This window comes from Amphiprion ocellaris, chromosome 4 (genome assembly GCF_022539595.1).
Source record: "Amphiprion ocellaris isolate individual 3 ecotype Okinawa chromosome 4, ASM2253959v1, whole genome shotgun sequence".
In the NCBI taxonomy this organism is placed as follows: domain Eukaryota; kingdom Metazoa; phylum Chordata; class Actinopteri; family Pomacentridae; genus Amphiprion; species Amphiprion ocellaris.
The window spans coordinates 38,996,382-39,019,332 of record NC_072769.1 but is presented as its reverse complement, the minus strand read 5'-3'; the positions used below and the strand labels follow the sequence as shown (position 1 = coordinate 39,019,332).

General features: G+C 38.7%; 1 long non-coding RNA gene across 1 annotated transcript; it reads right to left on the bottom strand.

Moving 5' to 3' along the window:
• Window positions 1-735: 735 nt before the first annotated feature.
• Window positions 736-12,886, bottom strand: LOC129348702 (uncharacterized). Its single transcript, XR_008601349.1, has 3 exons — window positions 6,272-12,886; window positions 3,857-4,005; window positions 736-1,850 (listed from the first exon to the last, which is right to left on the bottom strand). It is a non-coding gene; the product is annotated as an uncharacterized LOC129348702 (long non-coding RNA).
• Window positions 12,887-22,951: the final 10,065 nt, after the last annotated feature.

Below are 22,951 nucleotides of genomic sequence, written 5' to 3'. Positions count from 1 at the left end.
GATTTTCATTCATGATGCAGGAATCAGGCGGTTTTTCACTTTTTATCTTAGTTTAGTCAGAAAGATAGTTGATAATGTGTGAATTGTTGCAGCTTGTGAGCTGGAAAAGGTTTAAATCTTTGGGGCCGAGTGTCAGAAAACATTTAGAAACCAACATCAACAAAACACTCAACAAAGATTTGAACATCATTAAAGGGAAATCCAACTTTTGCATGACAATGTCTAATTAAAGGACATTTATTTCCAACGTAAATGTGTGATATTCATCCTCTGGAGCTTTCTCTTCACATCGTCTTCCACCTGGACTGCTTTGGTCGGGAGCATGTGCAACAAACATTTGAAAAACTGCACTTTAACATCAATGAATGACACTGAAGTTTAATCTCTACATAAATGAGATGGATGTGCTGCTCTGTCATTAACTGCTAAGTTTAGGGAAAGTTCAAACAAAAGAGGACAGTTCAGATAAGACTTGAGAATGAGCTTATTCTGAACAAACATCTCAGACTTTCTGAGCTTCAGCACCTCTAGCAAGATATTTTAACAACAAGCAACTCAAGAGATCCAGAAGCTGGAGAGAGTTAGCTTTAGCTGAGCCAAAGAACATGTGGGACGCTAACCTAGCAAACATTTCAGACTTTCCTCTGTGAATTCTGAGAAATAATTTCCTATTTAATGACAGAGCTACACATCTTAACTCAGTCTCATTAAAACAGACTCTAAATCAGTATCATCCATCCATATTAAAGTGCAGTTACCTAAAATGTTTGTTGCATGAGCTCCAACAGAACCTGTCCAGGTAGAAGGCCACTTTGACAAACAGGAAGTGGAAGATTCCAAGCAGATTTATAGAAGGGGGAACCGGACTGTACTAAGTGTGGCTGAGTATAGAGGGGTGTTTTGTGGGTTTTTAAGGCTGATAATGATTATTAGTGAGACATTTGGAGTAGATATTCATTTGCAGTAAATGAAAGTATTTAAAGTCTTGGAGTTAAACTTAGAAGAACACAAACTCTGAACAGAAAACTTTGTTGATACGTTTTTGTTTTGTTTACAGATGTTAAAGAAAACCTTTCCATAGTGTTTTTCACGGCCTCCTTTACATTATTTCATCATATGACACGTTTTTACAACATGTTGAAAAATCGCATTTTTTTTTCTCCATAGTATACTATGGCGTTTTTTTGCGCCAAAATTCATGATGATTTTTTTTTTTCAAAGAAAACCTTTCTGGAGTGTTTTTCACGGCCTCCTTTACATTATTTCATCATATGACACGTTTTTACAACATATTGAAAAATCGCATTTTTTTTTCTCCATAGTATACTATGGCGTTTTTTTGCGCCAAAATTCATGATTTTTTTTCAAAGAAAACCTTTCTGGAGTGTTTTTCACGGCCTCCTTTACATTATTTCATCATATGGCACGTTTTTACGACATGTTGAAAAATTACATTTTTCGACAGTATTCTATGGCGTTTTTTTGCGCCAAAATTCATGAATTTTTTTTCAAAGAAAACCTTTCTGGAGTGTTTTTCACGGCCTCCTTTACATTATTTCATCATATGGCACGTTTTTACAACATGTTGAAAAATTACATTTTTTTTCCGACTCAGCTGCATGCCTTCGTCCACCCGGCCTCCGTTGTCTCGTCCCGCCTGCCGTCTCTGGAGCTGAAGCTGGATTGGAACAGACCAAAGTACAGTCCAATCACGATGCCAGTTGCCTCTCAAAAGGCTCCTTCATCTGGCAGGTGGCGGCACTTCTTCTGAGGGGAAGCTGAGCTGGTCCAGCAGAACTTTGGAGATGTGTTCCAGTGGTTGGTGGATGTGTGGGGAGATAGAGAGGGACCTTTGAATTGTTCAGAAAGGAAAACAGGGAACCCATTGGTAGTTTTAGTTTAGGGTGCTACTGCGGTGTGTTTTTGGGTTTTAAGAGGTGAACAGGAAGAGTTGTTTTTCGTATTGATTATCTTTTACTTGGTTCCTGGTTGGAATGTCCACCAATGTCAACATGAAGTTCACTTTCAGTTCGGTTCATTTATTTTTATTTTACTAACACTCATTTGCTTTTAACCCCCTCAGATATTGTGTTGTTGTAAACATACTCTTTCAAATAAATACTCATCTAACCCTCTGGAAACCAGCGTTTGGACTGTTTTTCTGCTGCTCCTCACCTACTTCAGACAGTCAGGACATAACAGCGTTTTGTGGACTAAAGGCTAAACTATGATGGTTTTAGAGCGACATGCTATACTATGACATTTTTAGACCAAAGGCTATACTCTGACGTTTTGTGGACGACATGCTATACTATGACATTTTTAGAGCAAAGGCTATATTATGACGTTTTTTAGAGCGACATGCTATACTATGACGTTTTTTGAGCGACATGCTATACTATGACGTTTTAAGAGCGACATGCTATATTATGATGTTTTAAGAGCGACATGCTATACTATGACGTTTATTGGGCGACATGCTATACGATGTTTTTTAGAGCGACATGCTATACTATGACGTTTTTTGAGCGACATGCTATACTATGACGTTTTTTGAGCGACATGCTATACTATGACGTTTTAAGAGCGACATGCTATACTATGACGTTTTAAGAGCGACATGCTATACTATGACGTTTTTTGAGCGACATGCTATAATATGACGTTTTTAGAGCGACATGCTATAATATGTTTTTTGAGCGACTTGCTATACTATGACATTTTAAGAGCGACATGCTATACGATGTTTTTTAGAGCGACATGCTATACTATGACATTTTAAGAGCGACATGCTATACTATGACGTTTTAAGAGCAACATGCTATACTATGACGTTTTTTGAGCGACATGTTATACTATGATGTTTTAAGAGCGACATGCTATACTATGACGTTTTTTGAGCGACATGCTATACTATGACGTTTATTGGGCGACATGCTATTCGATGTTTTTTAGAGCGACATGCTATACTATGACGTTTTAAGAGCGACATGCTATACTATGATGTTTTAAGAGCGACATGCTATATGATGTTTTTAAGAACGACATGCTATACTATGACGTTTTAAGAGCGACATGCTATACTATGACGTTTTAAGAGCGACATGCTATAATATGACGTTTTTTGAGCGACATGCTATACTATGACGTTTTAAGAGCGACATGCTATACTATGACGTTTTAAGAGCGACATGCTATACTATGATTTTTTTTGAGCGACATGCTATACTATGATGTTTTTTGAGCGACATGCTATACTATGACGTTTTTTGGACCAAAGGCTATTCTATGATATTTTTTGGACGACATGCTATACTATGACGTTTGTTGGGCGACACTCTATAATATAGGCTTTTTAAATTGACATATTACTGACGTTTTTTTGTTTTATTTTTTTTTGTTGTTTCTTAGCAACATTTTATAAGAATCTGAACAGTTTTTAAAAATTACTATACTTTTACTTGTGCAATGAAATATTATTCTATGACATTTTTTAGACGACATATTATACTCTGTTTTCTTGAATAACATACTATTTTGACAATATATTGCACTATGACATTTTTTGAAACACATCATACGTGACAATTTTAGGCAACATCCTATCATTTTGCACTCTTTGAACCACATAATAATCTATGTTTTTGTTTTTTTGCTGACATGCTATACTACAGGCCATACTACGTTATTCTTGAAAAGTATACTACACTTTGACATTTTCTGAACTATTTCCTATACTATGGCGTTATACACAGAGTGCTTTGGTTACATATTGATTTATAACCTAGATTTTTTTTCTGTTTTGTTTTTTGACAGGATTACCACAGACCTGACCGTGAACACCTTTGACACCCACCTGAGGGAGATGCTGCCTAAGATCTCAAGGCTGCTTGGTCGTGGTCTTTCTGGTCCTGCTCCAGAAAGCCTTCATCAACTACGTCTTCTTTTGAAGAGGCCCTCAGATGCTGCAATCTCTGACCTTCAGGAGGAACTGCTACTTTCACTCTGTAACGAGAAGGCAGTTATTTTAAAGACCCAGCTCCTGGCGGCTTTGAGTGAAAGTTTAACATCCATCAAAACGGAGCTACAGACAGTTAAATCTGAGCTGTCGGTCAGTATTTCAAACATCAAGTCTGATCCTAAAGCACGCTGGGGGTGAAACGGAAACTTCACTCTCCACATCACCGACGACATCGTCACACTCCAAAGCAGAGCACCTGTCTGCTGAACTTTTAATAGTGGACTATAAATGTGAAGAATATGAGCAGCAGCAGCCTGTGAGCAGCGGAATAGATGTGATCAGAAAGAAGTCATTTTCTTTTTGCTTTCCTTTCTGGTTGACTTGATGCTGTCAGATGCAGATGTTGGACCTGATTCTGATCTTTCAGGATAAAAAGCCACTTTTCCTTCACAGACTTTTCAGGAAATTATTCTCTCAGGTTTTCTCTGCTATTCATATCTGTGATTATTTCATTATTGTAAAATAAAGTTTGAGGCATAAAGACTCATTTAGTTATTTTATTCCTGAAATCTTTGATGTAGCAGAACTAAACTTCCATTTTCCTTCTTGTACTTCTGATACTAGAACTAAACGTGTCTTCAACATGGATCATCTGGTTTTAATGAATCAGCAGCCACATCACAACAACAAATGAGACAATTTTCAACAAATTCATGAAACTGATGTCATTAAAACTATCACAGTCTGTTTTAGTGTCAAATTAAAGCTGATTACTGACAACTAGAACATTAACGTTACTGTTTTAATCACATTTAAGTTTCCTGAACGTTACATTAACGTCAACCATCCACAGTTTTATGAACTTAATGAACCACATTACAGGAACACAACACACTTCAGCTGCTGACAGGAAACAACACAAACATCGTTAGCTTGATGCTACATTTAGCTGCTAATCAGGATTGGTCAGCTAGCTCGGTAAGCATTGCTAATTCACATTAAAGCTAATATTCACTGGATGCTAACTCTCTTCTCTGGTCAACACACACAAATAAACTCCACCAACTCCTGGGGTTCACTGCTCACATTTTATCTGACTCTGAAGTTGAACATAAAGTTCATTAAAACCGGCACCGATCAGTAAATTATCATTTACTACCGACCAGCTGTCGGAGTCCTTCAGTGTCTGTTGGTCCAATCAGCTGAAGGACTGAATTACTGAACTGAAAACTGATTAAAACAAGACGAAGGACAGTAAAACTGTCTGTGGAAAATGTGCCGATGCTCCACCGATAAATACCAACAAACTAAAACAAACTTGGTGGAAGTGTTGCTTTTAGTGATTTTTTAATAAATAGCAAATATGAGGCTTTTATTTTTCTGGAAGTAAAAGGAAAAGTTGCTCAGCTGTAGTTTCGCTAACTTAACTTTAGCTGCACTTTAACCATGTTCTAAATGATAGATCATTTTTTAATATTAAAATAGCTGCACTTCCTTTTTATATTTGGTCGTTTCTTATGTTGCTGCTGTTTCATTGCAATTATATTTTAATAATATCACTTTAAATACAGATAATTGAAAAGAAAAAACTGGCTCTGAAATACTCAGTGAACTGATATGTCATCTAGTGTTAAACTGAATAAGAATTCTTAATATTATAAAATGTAACTGACTGAGCTGTATTAATTAAATCCAGATATTTCAAATTGAAAGAAACACAACATTGACAAAGATTTCAGTCAATTAAACCTTAAATTCATTTACCTAAGAAGACCATCCTTCAATGTCTCACCTTAAAATGACCTACAAAAAAAAAATATAGGTGCAAAGTAAAAGTTTCACACTGAAGATAAATCACTGATGAACATTTAATTGCTCAGCAGATATTCAGGACTACTGACAAAATTGAACCTTAACCTCACTGTTTTAATCACATTTAGGTTTTCTAAACATTACATTAATGTGAACCAGCGTCTCCATGAACAGTTTTGTTAACTAAATGTTCCAGATTACACTAACACGACACACTTCAGCTGTTTACATGAAACTCAACACAAACATCGTTAGCTTAATGCTACGTTAGCTTAATGCTACGTTAGCGTTAATCAGGCTACGACTGAGCAGCTAGCTCGGTTAGCATCGCTAACATTAAAACTAATATTTACTGGATGCTAACTCTCTTCTCTGGTCAACACACAGAAATAAACTCCACCGACATCTGGACTGCATGGCACACATTATATCTGACACTAAAGCTGCATATAAAGTGCATTAAAAGCGGCACCGAAATGAAAATAAACATTAACTTACCGAACTATCAGAGTCCTTTCAGTGTCTGCTGGTAGAATCAGCTGAAGACAGAAAACTGGTTAAAACAAGCCAACGGGCAGGAAAACTGTCTGTGGAAAAGGTTCTGCTGCTGCACCGATCAATAAACCAACAGTTATTATATCGGAATTAATCCAAACGAGGAGAGCAGAGTCTCTGCTGCCTCCTCCATAGGACCTGTCAATCATTCCAGACCAGACTGTCAAACAAGTAGCCCCGCCCCCTGGCTTCGCAAAACTTTAACGCTCTATAAAAAAAATCAATATTGATTTATTTTATGATCGGCCACCTGATCTCTCATTTTGACCATGAAAACTAACGAAAAAAATTCAGTCTATGCACCGTACTCTGTTTGGCTCCACACTTGCTGATGACCACTCCGGTCTCAGAAAATGAAAAAACAGACCTTTTTTCGTTTCTGTCTCTTAGTGATTTTACTTTTTTGTTATTCTAAATATAAAATGAAAATATAAGCATTTTTAAAATTTCGTATATCCCTTTTTGATCATGAAAAGGAAAAATGTCTTGTATTTCAATTCTAATTTTTGTATTTTAAAACGAAAATCAAATAACTCGTTTTTTTGTTTTTTAATACCCGTTTCAGAACGGAAAATCCAATTGCCAAAATATACATGGACCAAACACCATCCCTTTCACTTCTCCATTGTTTTTGTGGGACTGTCAGCAACAATAATAAGTAGACTGCTTGTTAGCAAGCACAGTGTAAATAAACAGCCTGACCTACTCCCAAGTAATTTGTTACTTTGTGCCTGACATCACTCAGTCTTCGTTTTTGTAACCTTGGAGGTAAGAGTCATACTGATGCTTCAGTGCAACACTAATGATCTTCATTTTTTTTTCAGCTGGTTAAAAAAAGGGTTAAAATGAATACATAACCCATACTGCACATCAATCGGGCGGCACATTAGTTGGTGAGCCCATCTCTCCTACAGTATTTTTTTTTTCCAAAAGTCTCTACAGAGTACAAAAATCAGCAGAAATACCACAATAATTATAGAGAAATGTGGCAGGGTTGAGCCTGAGGCCCTGTGTGTCAGCGTTAATGAGAATAACTCATATAAACCACCTGCAGATGGAAAACTCTGGATAGCTGCTGCAGAGCTGGATGGCAAAGATTACAGAAGGCCTTGGGCGGAAAGGATCGGTGTTGCTCCTGTATTGCATGGTGCTGTGTGTGTGTGTGTGTGTGTGTGTGTGTGTGTGTGTGTGTGTGTGCAGCTTCTCAGAAAAGCACGGGGTGGGGTCAGGCTAACCAGGGCAAGCAAGTCTGTAATTTGGAGCCTAAAAAAATGGGGCCAGACAGTTTGTCATTCTGTGTGTGCATGTGTGCGTAAGTGTGTGCATGACTAAAGGAATACCTGTGGGCTGGTATGTGTGTGTAAGTGTATCTTTGTTTACTGCGGACACTGCCATTGTTGTGGGTAGTTCAGCTTTGTAAAAGCCTCAGCAGGACATTTAGAGAGTAAGGAACCTCTGCAGAACATGAGTGGGGATTTCACGACCGTTAAATGTATCCCTAACCAACCACAACCCAAACCATGTGTAACAGTTGGAGAACTCCCACTTCAGCAAGACAAGACTTTGATGTAGATACTCCTAAGTATGAAATAAATTAATGTAAAAAAAACGTCCATCAGGGCAACTGCAACATATTCATAATTTATTTAAGGAGGTAGCAGTTTTCTGTTAATGTACATACAATTTTTGTCTCTCATTTTAAGTACTTCGATGTTAATGGACTTTTGGTTGTATTTGTTTGGTTCATAGGAACTTTCATGACCCTCGGAAAATGTGTCCTACTGACTTCCTCCATCCTGAATTTTTCCTTTGGAGCCAACGTGAGGTGAACATTTATGGCTCAAGGTGAAATATCTCGACAATTATTTGATCCTCATGAATTTCCCTCTAGTGTTGACAACTTAGAATTTAATCAACTCTTACTCTAAAATCACAAGACCTAGTTGACGGAATGGCACTGATTTTGGTTCCCAAACAATCTGTCCTACTGACTTAATGATCCCCTGAACCTTCTTTAAGCAACCCCAGCATGTGGACTTTTTAATTTCATTTTAAAAAAAAAAAATAAATGTTTTTTCAACTATGGGATATATTGCCATTTTATTTATTTATATACATATATTCATGTTCACCTGTACATGAACTGTGAATGCTTCCAACCCCTTACATTTATTCTAGCACAATCCTTTGGTCAAAATTTCACTTTGTCCAATACTCTCTTTTGTGACCAAATACCTGCTAAATAAATGGCATCAGTTTTAAATGTACTTTGTGTTTTTGTGGTAATTAGTAGTATTGCCAGTTTACTAAAGCCACACGGTGACTCTTTTAGCTTCTAAAGTTCAGCATGCTGGTTTTGTCATTGTGACTATTGTAGTATTTAATTTGGTTCCAGGGATTGTCCTGACCAAACTGCAGAAGTGTGACACAGGTTGAAATGCCTCCTATTAACTCCGGTGACACACTGCCTGGGATACACAACAAACTGAATGCACAAATGTTCCAAGCAGTTACGAGTTGGTGGAGCTGAAATGAGCAAAAGGCAAGACAAGTAGTCCCTGTATCCTAACATATTATAGCTGGCAGCAAAACCCAACAACAAGTCATGTCAATTTCCTTCTCACCTGGTCTCCTGTTGTGCAACAACTTCCATAACATATCTGTGATGTTGACCAATGAGACCCTGAAGTGCTCTTTTCGCACACAACATGATGAAGTGAAAGATCCATTCTTGCTGTATCCATGGACACATCCACAGTCGTTTTTTCCCCTTACCCTTTTAATCTTTACAGAACACAACAAAGCAAAAATCATTTGTGTCATTTTTTTGTTCACATTCTTGTTTCCAGTAGGTGGGTCTATAGCACCTGGTTCCTGATGATATCACACAGGTCATGAAAAGTTGTCGGGCTCTGTCTGGTTGGTGGCCAACGCAGAGTCTCTCATGTAATTCAGACAAGTCGCAGCAAGAACTCATCACTATAATCTTTGCGTTTTATCAGACACAAACATCATGAAGTCTGAACCTGAGAGAGAGAGTAGTTCAAACATTAAGGATAGATGTGGAGGAAATGGGAACCATATCTGTTTGCTTGTACATACAAGTTGTTGAGTTTGGTCACGCAACTCAGCGTTGCTTTGCTTTTGCATCAGATTCGCCTGCTGCTTCTTCAGAACCTGTTGCATGTCAGGAACCAGCTACCTGCAGCTGTTTGATTGTGAAAGACAGTGGAAAAAAACGTCCACTTTATGTCAAGTGAGTGTTTTTGTTATGATCTACTTGTCTATGCTGAAGCCACACATGAGCAAGAAATCTTGGCCTTCTAATAGCAAATTACTTTCCTCAGCTCTCCTTAAAAAAGAGAATAGTTTTCAGCTGTATGACTTCATATCGATCACCACCTTTCAACCCTAAAGCTACGGCACAGGGTCACAGTTTGTTAGATGTCTGTCACGGTCGTAAATTGCTTGGCCATGACAGATAGGATATGTAGCCACCTGAAGCTCACTGGGCTGCCTGGAGGAGAAAAGCTACTTACTGAGGCTTTATATGAAGCTCTTGACCTTTAGTGTTGAGTATGTAGAAGTGTGTATATACAGATACACACACCGCAAAACTGAGCATTTAGGAATTTTGGATTTAATTTGACTTGTGTACAATTTAGAGTATATTCTAGACACTAGAATGAATAATGACTTACTGGGTGTGCAGAAAGTTTATGAGTTGTAGTAGAATTATTCTGCATCATGTTTGCATTTATTTGCAGAATCCTAATTCAACCTTAAATGACAGAAGCTTGGGGGAAGCTGCACAGCTCCTTCACTGTTCTTTTACGTAGAGTCAGCTGAAGTAGTTCAGGCATTTGATCATCGCTGTGAACTTAGGAAAAAACCCAAAACATGCTGAGTGGATTACATACTGCATCCCATCTGACCTCAGAATACCTCAGGATGCCCCAAGAAGAACAAACTGTTGGGACAAAGAAGAACTTCCTGACTTAAAATAAAAGCAGATGAAATAAGGACACCAGGTGAGATCATCTTGTACAGAACAGTCAGTGTTTGGCAAATGAGACTCTTAATTTATTCAAGCATGAATATCCTCACATAACCCACACATTCTGTAGCTCTTTGGCAGCACTACATAGACTCCTCAAAGCCGACACTGACACCAAAGGAGTCCGTGAATTGACCAGAAATCAGTTTTCTTTTTCCCAGCTCAGCACCACACAGTGCAGGGAGCAGATAAGAGCTCTGACCTGGGGCGGGTGTTTAGAAACCGGCATTTTGTTCTTTTGCCCAGAGTGAGCATTAGGGCAGATCAGGGCCTGGATCAGTGAAGAAACTTTATCCGTCTCCTCGAGGATCGCCCTGTCAGCTGCCTTCTCTGGCTCTGAAAACCAAACGACTAAATTAGCCTTTGATTGAGAGATAAGTCAGAGTGAAGAAGCATTTATTTTCTGGCTGTATATCTGCCTGAGGAGAAACGTACGTCCTCCAGAAAACCTTGACCTTGTTTTTATTGGGATGGAATATTACAAAAATACTGGAGGTGCAGCACTGTAAACCAGTATACTGCCATTAAAAGAGTTGTAGTAGTAGTAAAATCGGATGCTTGCAATTATGAATATTGTTTGTTCTTTTTTATTATTAACAAAACCAAATGCGTGAAACATTCAGGGATTTTTGGTGCATTGCAGCTGTGCCTTTAATGTGTTACTTGCGTTTACATTTTATATATCATGCTGTCCATCTCATTTTCAGGTTGTAGCTGCAGGTTGTGGACATTGATCAGACTACCGCTAAAGACTGTAACATTTTTGCCGTTTCAGCCACACACAGATGAAACCTTTGAGATTTTGTTGCATTGGGTGAACTGAATCTCTTAAGATTTGCAAAGGAAAGATTTAGATTTCATAGGCATTTCAATTCTGTATTTGAAATCCTTTAAATGCTGTTGAATCCCTTCCTTTATACAAATAGCTTGGTGCAGCGTTAGCATTTCAGGTCACCTTTCAGCTCAAGAACTTCAGTCTTCCTGGTGATTTCCTACAGATATAAATTATAACCTGTTACAGCAATTATTTACAGAAATCCATTGCCAGCAACACAAAGGAGAAAACAAGCAGACAGTGACTGATTGACTGAACCCACTCTGAGAAATACCATCATTGTGCTGCTCATAGTATCCCTGCTGCTCCTACACACATGGACCAAACAAAACCAACTCTGCAGCAGCTGAACAGAATGTGAGTAGACTTCAGATTTTGTCATTAAAAGCTGAAATCATGTTCTGAAAAACTCTCCCTGCCTCTGTCCTCCATTGACTGGCCTGCTCTGCTGGCTGAAGACAAGATTTTACCTCATTTGCACAGACCTGAATCTGCTTGTCTTTGCTCAACTCATGACCTTCGCAGCAAGATAAAATAAAGCCAGCGGAGCGAGGAGCTGTGTCTGGCACTGCCATGTACCTCCTCCCCTGCCTCAGATCTGAATCACCCAGCAGCTCTCTGGCAGCGCTCTCCTTAGAGCCATTACCCCATTATTAGCAGTAAGGCTTTTACAAGGGAAATAGAGAGGAGCGAGGGGTGATGGAAACACAAAAAGACACTTCAAAGGAAAATGTTTAAAGGAGACCATGAGACAGCAGTAAAATCCTGAAATGCTTTAGTCAGTGCTGAATCTAGATAAATAAATTCATTTAAGTTAAATACGTACACCAACAGAATTGCAGTTTGATCGCAGAATCTGTGTTTCACACAACTCCAAGAAATTGCATTCATGTCTCTCACAAAAGAAAATCTCACCTGAAGTAACCTCTCTGGACTAAAGTGTCTGTGGTAGTTCCAGTTTTTATGCTCCAGTTGAAAATGTCTTTCAAAGCCATAAAACTTTTACAGTCATATAATACTCAGAATTTAAATTAAAAACTTGGTTTAACTTTGTGTACATCCAAACTCTGCACTTTATTGGAGCTATTTAATGTGCACTATTCATGCAATATAATGCACATTAAGAGTTCCTGGAAGCCCTTAAAATGTTAAAATGCTCTATGGTGTCTTATGATAATTATCAACTATGATGTACAGCTCGAGTCATAAAGGTCTGAAACTCAAGTAACACTTTCATTCCACAATCTGCAATGCTGCAGTCTTAAAGTAGATCTATTGCTTTTACACAAGAGGTTATGAGGTGATTTAAATGTTGTTGGTGCTTCAGCTTCCAAGCTTCCATTTTAAATGCTATTATTTTTAAAGGCTCTGAATGTAGACTGGTTTTAGTATCAACAAACAATGTGATGGTCTGATCTCTGTCTCACACACACACACACACACGCGCGCACACACACGCACACACACACGCACACACGCAAATGCACACACACACACACACACACACACACACACACACACACAATGTTCAAGCGACCATGTGAGGTTATCTGTGACCCCAGCTCTATATTTATGTACAATATACCATTGTCATATGTCGAATCAGACAAAATGTGTGCTTCTCAGACAACTTTTTACAGTTTTTTTTTTTTTTTAAATTATGCGACTTTTGGTTGTTGTTGATGGTGAACCAAGATGGACAACGAGCGGGTGATATGTTCCCCACAAAACGGGCAAAACATCACCAGCTCGCTGTCCATCTTGGTTCACCATCAACAACAACCAAAAGCTGCATTAGCCGCTCCTCGTTGTCACTTCCGGTTCAACCCCGGAGTTGGGACACTCCCTTTCCGGTTAAATTTAATTTGTAAATTTGTTTTTGGATTTGTAAAAGTGTTTTGTCGCTTGTAAATTTGTCTTGGAGGTTGTAAAAGTGTTTTGCATCTTGTGAAATTGTTTTTCTAAAATGTAAATTTGTTACAGAACTTGTAATTTTGTTTTATGATATGTAAAAATGTTTTCCTAAATGTAAATTTGTCTCAAGCTTTGTAAAAGTGTTTTGCATTATGTGAATTTGGTTTGCACCTCTCGGCCACCGTACTTTTTAGTACACTGTTTGGCATCTTTAGTCCCAAATTACTTTACAAATGTGAGATTTTAGCAAACAAAACATTAGAAGAACTTACTGGAACATTGCTACCAAACAGTGCAGTATAGGTGAAGCTATTAGTCAATTAATTTGTTGACTGACAGAAAATTAATATTAATATTTTGAAAATCATTAGAAAAATACATATTTCATGATTGCAGCTCCTTAAAATGGAGAAAATGCTTCCTTTACTCTTTAAATTATTTTAATAGTTACCACTTATTGCCAAGTTTGGACCAACAAACTATGAATGTGTGACTTTGGGCTGTGAGGACATTCCTCAATGTTATCTGAATTTTCACACACCAATTAACTGATTTATGATAAACAGATTCATCCATTGTGAAATGACTCAGTAGTTGCTGTCTTATAAAAACTATTAAACCACAACAGTAAAATGCCGTAAACATGTTAATTCAACAGCAATGTCAGTCTAATAATATATGACAGTATGTCAGTCACAGGAGTCATTTGTCTGCATCACATCTTTTTACTTTTTATCCTCTAAGTGCATTATCCTGATACTTTCAGTTTTAGAATCTAATACTTCTTCCATCACTGCTTATTAGATATATTTGGTGTGTTTTATTAGCAAATGTTATTATGCAAATGAGCTGAAATAAAGTGACAACCATGGTGAGCATGATGCCCACTAAGCCCTGCATGTTGGCATTCCTTTCATTGTTACTGTGAATATGCTGACGCGAGCACTTAGCTTAAAGCACCGCTGTCCTCGGTGCAGCAACACGGAGCCGCCAGCTGCTTCTTTGTATTTTTATCCTGCCTAATATGTGACCTCTGGACTGCTTTTCATGCAATTTATTTTCCTTGTATGACTTCATGAAAAAATAAATGACTTGCTGAATTGCTTTATGACAAAACCAAACCAAACCACCTTGTGTAAAAAGTGGAACACCAGTGCAACTTTTTGTGACTTGCTTGAACTTGTTTGAATTTTGCTCTGTTTTCATGCGTTTTTCTCTACACCCACCAACATAAAACTTCTTGTGGCTCTTTCTTTTTGGGGCAAATCCTTTATTTTTTTCTACTTCCTTTATCCAAGAAAGCATCCCTCACTGTCAATTGTGAAGCAAATAAATAAATAAAATGAAAAACGGCTCCAAACTGGTGCCAGCGGAAAACTCAGAATGACCTCAATGTGTCTCCATTAAGTAACACACATGCACACACAGTGCTGTATCTGAAAAGAGTATAACGATCCAGTGCTCAGAAATTGTTGCTTTCTTTGGAGGGTGAATGAAAGGATAGTTGGCTTTCTCAGCAAGCCTTCCTGTCTGTTCTATTTATGCTGCAGTGCTAGATTAGAGATCTAGAAACAGCAGATTTAGGAGATTTATATCTTGGGGTTTTAGTTTTAAAGAGTTGTAACTTTGTGATTTCAGGAGCCCACCGGGAGCTGCTTTGCATCTTTTGTTTACCTTCCAATTTAGTTTTTTGTTTGCATTTCCATAACCATCCTGCTGCTCATATGCTGCTACCTGCTTTCCTCTTCCTCCTCCCAGCTTCTCTTTTTTTTCCATCTGCCCCTCAGTCCTGTCTCCCTCTGACAGATGAGTGTGGTCAGAGGTCGTGTGGTTGTAATTAGGAGAGCGCTGCCTCGGCACTCGGCCCTGCTTCCTGTTTCTAATCTACGGGAGAACAGGCTACAGTTCAGCCAGCCCTGAAAACAGCTGTTCGCCTCAGGCTCAGCCTTCAAACTCTCCAACTTAAATAAAACTGTCTTTAACCTGTCTTCATGGTCTTGTAACATTTATCACAACCTTTCCCTCACCCTGCCAGCTCCACACTCTAATTTCCCTTCTGCTCTGTCAGTTACATAACTGCAGAACTACAAAGATGCAGGAATGCCAAAGGCTTCACTGTGCTTATCCAGTATTGATAGTTTGAGCAAAATTGCCAAATGAGATATACTGAGTTGCAAATCTTGTGACACCATTGGTTATTTTTATTATCGGTCTGTTACACACGTGGACAAAATAGTTGGTACCCCTCAGTTAATGAAAGAAAAACCCACAATGGTCGCAGAAATAATCTGAATCTGACAGAAGTAATAATAAATAAAAATTCTATGAAAATTAACCAATGAAAATCAGACATTGCTTTTGAACCGTGGTTCAACAGAATTATTTAAAAAAATAAACTCATGAAACAGGCCTGGACAAAAATGATGGTACCCCTAGAAAAGACTGAAAATAATGTGACCATAGGGACATGTTCAATCAAGGTGTGTCCTCTAATTAGCATCACAGGTGTCTACAAACTTGTAATCAGTCAGTCGGCCTATTTATAGGGTTACAGTAGTCACTGTGCTGTTTGGTGACATGGTGTGTACCACACTAAACATGGACCAGAGGAAGACAAGGAGAGAATTGTCTCAGGAGATTAGAAAGAGAATTATAGACAAGCATGTTAAAGGTAAAGGCTATAAGACCATCTCCAAGCAGCTTGATGTTCCTGTGACTACAGTTGCACATATTATTCAGAAATTTAAGATCCATGGGACTGTAGCCAACCTCCCTGGACGTGGCAGCAGGAGGAAAACTGATGACAAATGGAAGAGAAGGATAATAGGAATGGTAGCAAAAGAGCCCAGAACAACCTCTAAAGACATTAAAGGTGAACTCCAAGGTCAAGGTACATCAGAGTCAGATCGCACCATCCGTTGTTGTTTGAGCCAAAGTGGACTTCATGGGAGACGACCAAGGAGGACACCATTGTTGAAAACAAATCATAAAACAGCCAGACTGGAATTTGCCAAACTGCATGTTGACAAGCCACAAAGCTTCTGGGAGAATGTCCTATGGACAGACAAGACAAAACTGGAACTTTCTGGCACATCAGCTCTATGTTCACAGACGCAAAAATGAAGCATATCAAGAAAAGAACACTGTCCCTACTGTGGAACATGGAGGAGGTTCTGTTATGTTCTGGGGCTGCTTTGCTGCATCTGGTACAGGGTGTCTGGAATCTGTGCAGGTACAATGAAATCTCATGACTATCAAGGTATTCTAGAGAGAAATGTGCTGCCCAGTGTCAGAAAGCTTGGTCTCAGTTGCAGGTCATGGGTCTTTCAACAGGATAATGAGCCAAAACACACAGCTAAAAACAGCCAAGAATGGCTCAGAGGAAAACATTGGACTATTGTGAAGTGGCCTCTATGAGCCCTGATCTAAATCCTATTGAACATCTGTGGAAGGAACTGAAACATGGCGTCTGGAGAAGGAACCTTCAAACCTGAGACAACTGGAGCAGTCTGCTGATGAGGAGTGGACCAGAATACCTGCTGAGAGGTGCAGAAGTCTCCCTGACAGTTACACAAATGGTTTGATTGCAGTGATTGCCTCAAAAGGTTGTGCAACGAAATATTAAGTTAAGGGTCCCATCATTTTTGTCTAGGCCTGTTTCATGAGTTTATTTTTCAAAATAATTTTGTTAATCCATGGTTCAAAAGCAATGTCTGATTTTCATTGTTTCTTTCATTAACCGAAGGGTACCAACAATTTTGTCCACGTGTGTAGTTTTGTATCAATAGAACATGTAGCACTTGCTTAGATGTGGGCCAATAGCAAAGCTAGGTAGATAACTAGGTTCTGGATGAGTTAAGAAAGTGAAATATTTGCAATTTATAACAGCCGGCAGATTTATTGCAATTTAACACACAAGCAACAAGTGTCAAACAGCACCATATCACGTTTTACAACCCCCCCCCCCCCAAAAAATAGAGTCTCTTTGCATAAGAAAATAAACAGTAAAATAAAAGAGAAAATGTCCTGAATGTCTCTCTTGGAGATTTCCTTGGTTTGTGTCCTTCCTTGTCTCACTTTTCCATTAATGTTTTCTCTCTTTACCTCTACCCGGGTAGGATAAATGTGTGTAATTCTGATTGTTTCTTATCTGGAAATCCTTGGAAACAACAGAGTTGATTCTTCCAACGACGGTTGAAACAGCTGGCCACACTGCCTCAAACGTTCCTCTCCAGAAGTTCTCGCTGGGCCTGGCTCGCCATCGCGTTCAGTAGAAACTTAATCCAAGTATCTAATCCAGTCAAAAAAAACAGTCTGCACATACAGTACAGAGCAATCAGTATAAATCATCACAAAGTGCTTCTATTCTACATCAAAATGAATGAATTAGATCTCATCAAATTCCAAAATCCATGTTCTTAGCTGTTCTTACGCTGTTTTTAACCCTATGGTGTTTGAGGCCTTTCAGTGCACTTTTAAGAGCATTCCACTCAAAAATACATTATTCTGCAATGTTAGATTCACAGAAGAATCCTCATATCATATTTAACATGAAATAACCCATTTCTCATGGATTGAATTATTTTAACTTTCAAAGCAACATTAAACCAACAATAGTTGTTTTAACATACACTTATCATGAATTTTTTATATTTATTTATATATATATATATATATATATATATATACATATACATATACATATACATATATATATATATATATATATATATATATATATATATATATATATATACATACATGTAAACACAATATTGTAAAGCATTCAGTGCTTCTGGAATTACTCCAACTGGTTTTAGCTAATTTTTAACTCTATAAACACAGACATGAAACAGCTACGCTGCACCAGCTAGCGGCTTGCTATGCTATTAGCTTAGTTAGCTACTTAACTCACCGGAGCATCGATAGATGTAAACACCACCCGACTCGTTTACCACTGGAGCAACGCGCCGTCAAAATGTAAACCGAACCGGTAGATTTCCATCATCTTTCATAGTCAATTCGTCAGCTAATTTAGCTGGTCTATTTCTACTTTTCTACTATTTTACTTCTCTGTAGCTTAACTTCTGCTACTCCTCTCTCTGTCTCTCTGCGCGTGCTCTGCAGCAGCGTCTGCTCAGAAAGGATGCGCAGAAGATCAAACTACCGGACGTGAGGGCGTGAAGGCACCAATTTAAAAGAAGTGATGCTAACCCTACAGAGGTGCCAGAAGCAAACGCAGTTGGTGGCAATGATGTCGCCATCTTTCACTCAATTACATGAATTGAGTAAGTTGAGAGATGAAGTCAAATCTGCTATCGAGCAGTTTATCAGCCAAACCAAAAGACCTAGGAGACTGAGTACAAGGCCTACAAACAGCTTCTAACTCTTGGATGGCATTACAAAATTATTGTGCAACAAGGAAAACTTCCCTCACAAGAAAGAGGACTGGGGGTTAGGGTTAGCCCCCCACTCTACATCAATGGTGAGTGTGTGGAGAGAGTCAACACATTCAGGTTCCTGGGAGTCCAGATCTCCGATGACCTCTCCTGGACAGACAACATCACGGCTGTCATAAAGAAGGCTCAACAGCGGCTACACTTCCTGGGAGTCCTCAGAAAAAACAACCTGGACAGGAAGCTGCTGCTGGCCTTCTACCGCTCATCCATAGAGAGCCTGCTGACATACTGTGTTTCCACCTGGTACGGGAAGCTGCACTGAGGCAGACAGAGCGAGGCTTCAGAGGATCGTTGGCTGTCCTCTCCCCTCCCTCATGGACATCTACTCCACCCGGTGCCTCAGCAGAGCTCAGAACATCATCAAGGACAGTTCACATCCCGGTTCTCAGCTTTTTGATCTGTTGCCCTCTGGAAGGCCTTACAGGTGTATTAAAGCGAGGACAAACAGACTTAAAAACAGTTTCTTTCTGAGAGCCATCACCACCCTGAACTCTCATATGTCTCACACAAAGCCAACAACATAGTGCATCTGTGCAATATACACCACTGTCTCATTCACTGCTATTTATATTCACTCTGTTATTTATCTCCGTTATTTATACTGTATATATGTAAATAGACTGTTTTTGCACTACCTTTAAGATTTCCTTGCACTGTAAAGGAGAAGCTCTGCAATCTCGTTATACATTGTATAATGACAATAAAGAATATTCTATATTCTATTCTTTCTATAAGAGAGAAGCATGTGGTGAAGAAGATTGGATGGACTTCACAGCTAAAGGGGCTTCAGTAAATGCAGTTTTGGTCCCATCAGACTTGACATGAGCAGCCCTACATGTTTAACAACCCAGGGTCTGCATGGTGAAATGGCAAAATCTGAATCTTCCCAAACTACACACAAGTTGTAGAGAAGCAGAATACTGCCTGATGGAAAGCATGCTGAAAGACTGCTAGGGAATCAGACTATGGTAGCTACAGTCTTAGAAAGTGACAAGGTCAAGGGCTTTGTTATAAAAGACTGAGCAGTGGTTACGTAGAGTATTGATCATTGCTAGGCAAGCTTGCTGACAGGCTAATGTTTTACTGTCGGAGACAGTGGCTGGTTACCAGAAAAGTTGCTACAAATTCGTCATACTGACAGACCGACAGGAAAACAGCACTTAGGGCTGGAGAAATTTCCAAAGACTAAATCTGAATAACAAGAGCCATCTGCAAAGTAAAACAAGTTGAAAACCAGCATAATGATGTTGGATATAAAAAGCTGGACACAAAAAGGAAAGGCAGGGAATACTCTTTGATCTGTTTGTAACCTGCATAGAAATGCATGGCCACTAAAGGGTTAAGCTTTATGATCATTTGCAGTAAGACTCTGATAAGTACCTCAAAACTTGCAATCTTATACCTTATTCCAAAGAGCGATGAACATAGATATACCCAATGCACACATATAAATGAAGCCTCTAGCGTTGTGTACAACTTGTCACCATGAGATTCTGCTCATTCAGGGTTTTTTTTCAATGCGTTCTCTGCATCATTTATTTTGCTGCTGTTGAGAAATCACTCATACTATGCAAACTGACTCACTTTTAACAGTGTTTGTTTTTCTTGTGATACACTAAAGATTCTAAGAACCTCGTCTTATCCGAATGTTTTGGAATAAAACCCTGAAAGGTCTCAAGTTTTGCTCGGTCACAAAGTAAGTCTTTTCAGTAAGATCAGTGCTTTGTATAGCAAGGACGATGGGACAATGAACAAGTTAAATATTTAAAAAATAATAAAATAAAATGGAACAGTGTCTGGCAATAGGTAAATCAAATCATCTCTATGTGAAAGCTGTTTAACAAGAAAGTAAATGTTAAAACATCTCTTAATTTACAGGAAGCCTGATGATGTGCTTCTGGAACATTTCCACTTATCACTGTTCTGGGTTTTCCTTTCAAAGCATCTCTACTTAGTCAGTCCTGCACATCCTAAAAAATCTCCAGAAAGTAACACTATGAAGTCTCTGATGTGTCCTTTTATATTTTTTTTATTGCAGATAAGTCGCACGCTCCATTTCTGATTAAAAGTTTAAATATAGAAACCATGATGTATTCACTTTAGCCATTCCTCAGCGGAACTTCAGCTATTTATTTCTTATCTATCTGCAGAACTAATGGCGTAATGATGAGACAGTGTGCTGCTTGAGAGGGAAAACTGTTTCACTTGTTAAAAAAAAATAATAATAAATTACAAGTACAACCTGAATCAATATGATCAATGGCAAGACAAATGGAACAACCTTTAAAGGAAGTATAAGTAACAGGTTAGGCTTGTTAATACAGTATTTGCAGGCAATGATTGATCAAAAGACATCATTAAAACTGTTAAAATTTGATAAAGACTAAATAGTTAAAATTAGAAACAGGAGTTCCAGATCAGTTGCCAACCATTACAACCACCTTAAGGTGAATTTATGGTTCCATTATGGTGTCCACAACCAGTCTCCACCGTGTCACTCCTCAGTGATGATGCTATATTAATGTTGAAAGTTGACTGACTGAAATGCTGACCTAAAATGGGAAGTGTCCTGTCAGTATGATGAGAGATGCATGTGTTTATAAGCACTGCTCGTGACTGCTGATGAGAGAGGTCTGCTAACTGCTCTCTGTAGTCCATCCGTTATCTGTATCACTTGGTTTCACTCCACTACACTCCACTATGACTTCTGTCTTTTCTGTGACAGGGGCAACAGGGAAAAGACAAAAACAGTGGACATGAGCAAAAGCAGCATTTGCAGTTGTTCCACATATTTTTGACACTGCTGTCAAGTGGCAGCAGACAGCAACAAGAAGTGTGTATCTGCAAAGCTGCGTGTAATACCAACATCATGCCATGCTAGAGCCTCTAGGGAGTGATGGTGTTTTCTTTGCTTTTGAATGTGATGCCATCATGCTATGAGTCTGACAGGGGATTTAAACAGATCTCAAACTTATTTGACATAAATCATTCCACTGTGAGGAAAAGCACGAACAGGTAGCATCGATTTCAAACAGCTGCCAGTTTGTCCAGGACTAGCTGCCGTAGCATATTCAGCTCAAGAGCAGATTATCTGATGTAAAAAGAAGCCTCCAAGAAGCCCAAAGTTTAATCACTGCAAGTAACTCTTGCAACTACCGGTGTCAAAGTGCATGAGTCTACAATCGGAACGAGATTGCACAACTTGAACTGCATAAGACTTGCCAGGACAAAAAAGAGCCTTTGTTGTCCAAAAACATCATTACAACAAAACTACAATTTGCCAATAAAAACACAGACATAGAGTGTTCAAAAAATTTCACCAAAGTCATGAACTGGTGGTTTGTTGCACAAGAAGTTATTTCTTCTTGAGGGGACTTCTAAAGCCAAAGATGCATTTACTTTTTCCACATAAGAATTTTACTTCTAAGGATATTTTTGGTTGAATAAATGATGGGAAAAGCTAATATTGTTTGTGGTGTTGTTCAAATACATCTCATTTTATCTTTAGGCACTGTTTCAAAGAAGATCCAGTGTTTGCTTGCTTAAATATTTTAAAAAAACCCTACAATTTGCATTAGATGCAGGCATTTTTTCACATGACTGTAATTACCAGCCCTTATGGTTCCTGAATCTGTCCTTGTAAAACTAATCTATACGCCACTTATAAATATCAGGATTTGTCCCTGTGCACAGGCTGTCTTAGCGCTATCCTTCAGCATATTGTCTGAACACCAGGGTGCTTGTTGGGAACCGTGACTGTTGCAGCATCGCACCACTCACTTTCATAGCTGCTCTTTTACACTCATCAGGGATAATTGGAAGTGATTTTACATCACTTGGTTGTTTATTGTTTAAGCAAAACAGCCTCAACATGGCTGGTTTTTTCAATCATTCCTATAAAAGTTGACTTAATTAAGCTAATCGCTGTAACTGCCTGTGAAAGTGTTTAAAGTGCTGTGCATTGTTATTTTTAATGGGCAACACAGTGAGCACCAATATGTTTAAAGGCCCAGGGCTTGCTCAGTTTTATTTTATTGTTAGGTTTAATGTGTATTGTTGTGTCTTTTCTACAATCTTTTGGTTTGTAGAGGAGAGGGAGTCTGTCATTGTGTTTCTGTATTCTCTCTTTAATAGCAAACCGTCGTTGGACAAACCCAAACTAGGCCAAATGATACACCCTAAGTGCTCCTTTTAGCTAACAGCTTGTCTGCAGTACATGCTGGAACAGCCTCCACTAGTTTGGGCGGATGATCCAGGAAAGATGCCGTGCTTTGTTTCCCAATAGAGCCTTTCAGATCTCCTCTGAAGGCTTAAAGTATTTACAGTGCTGCAGTCTGCTTTTCCTCTAGCAAAAACCT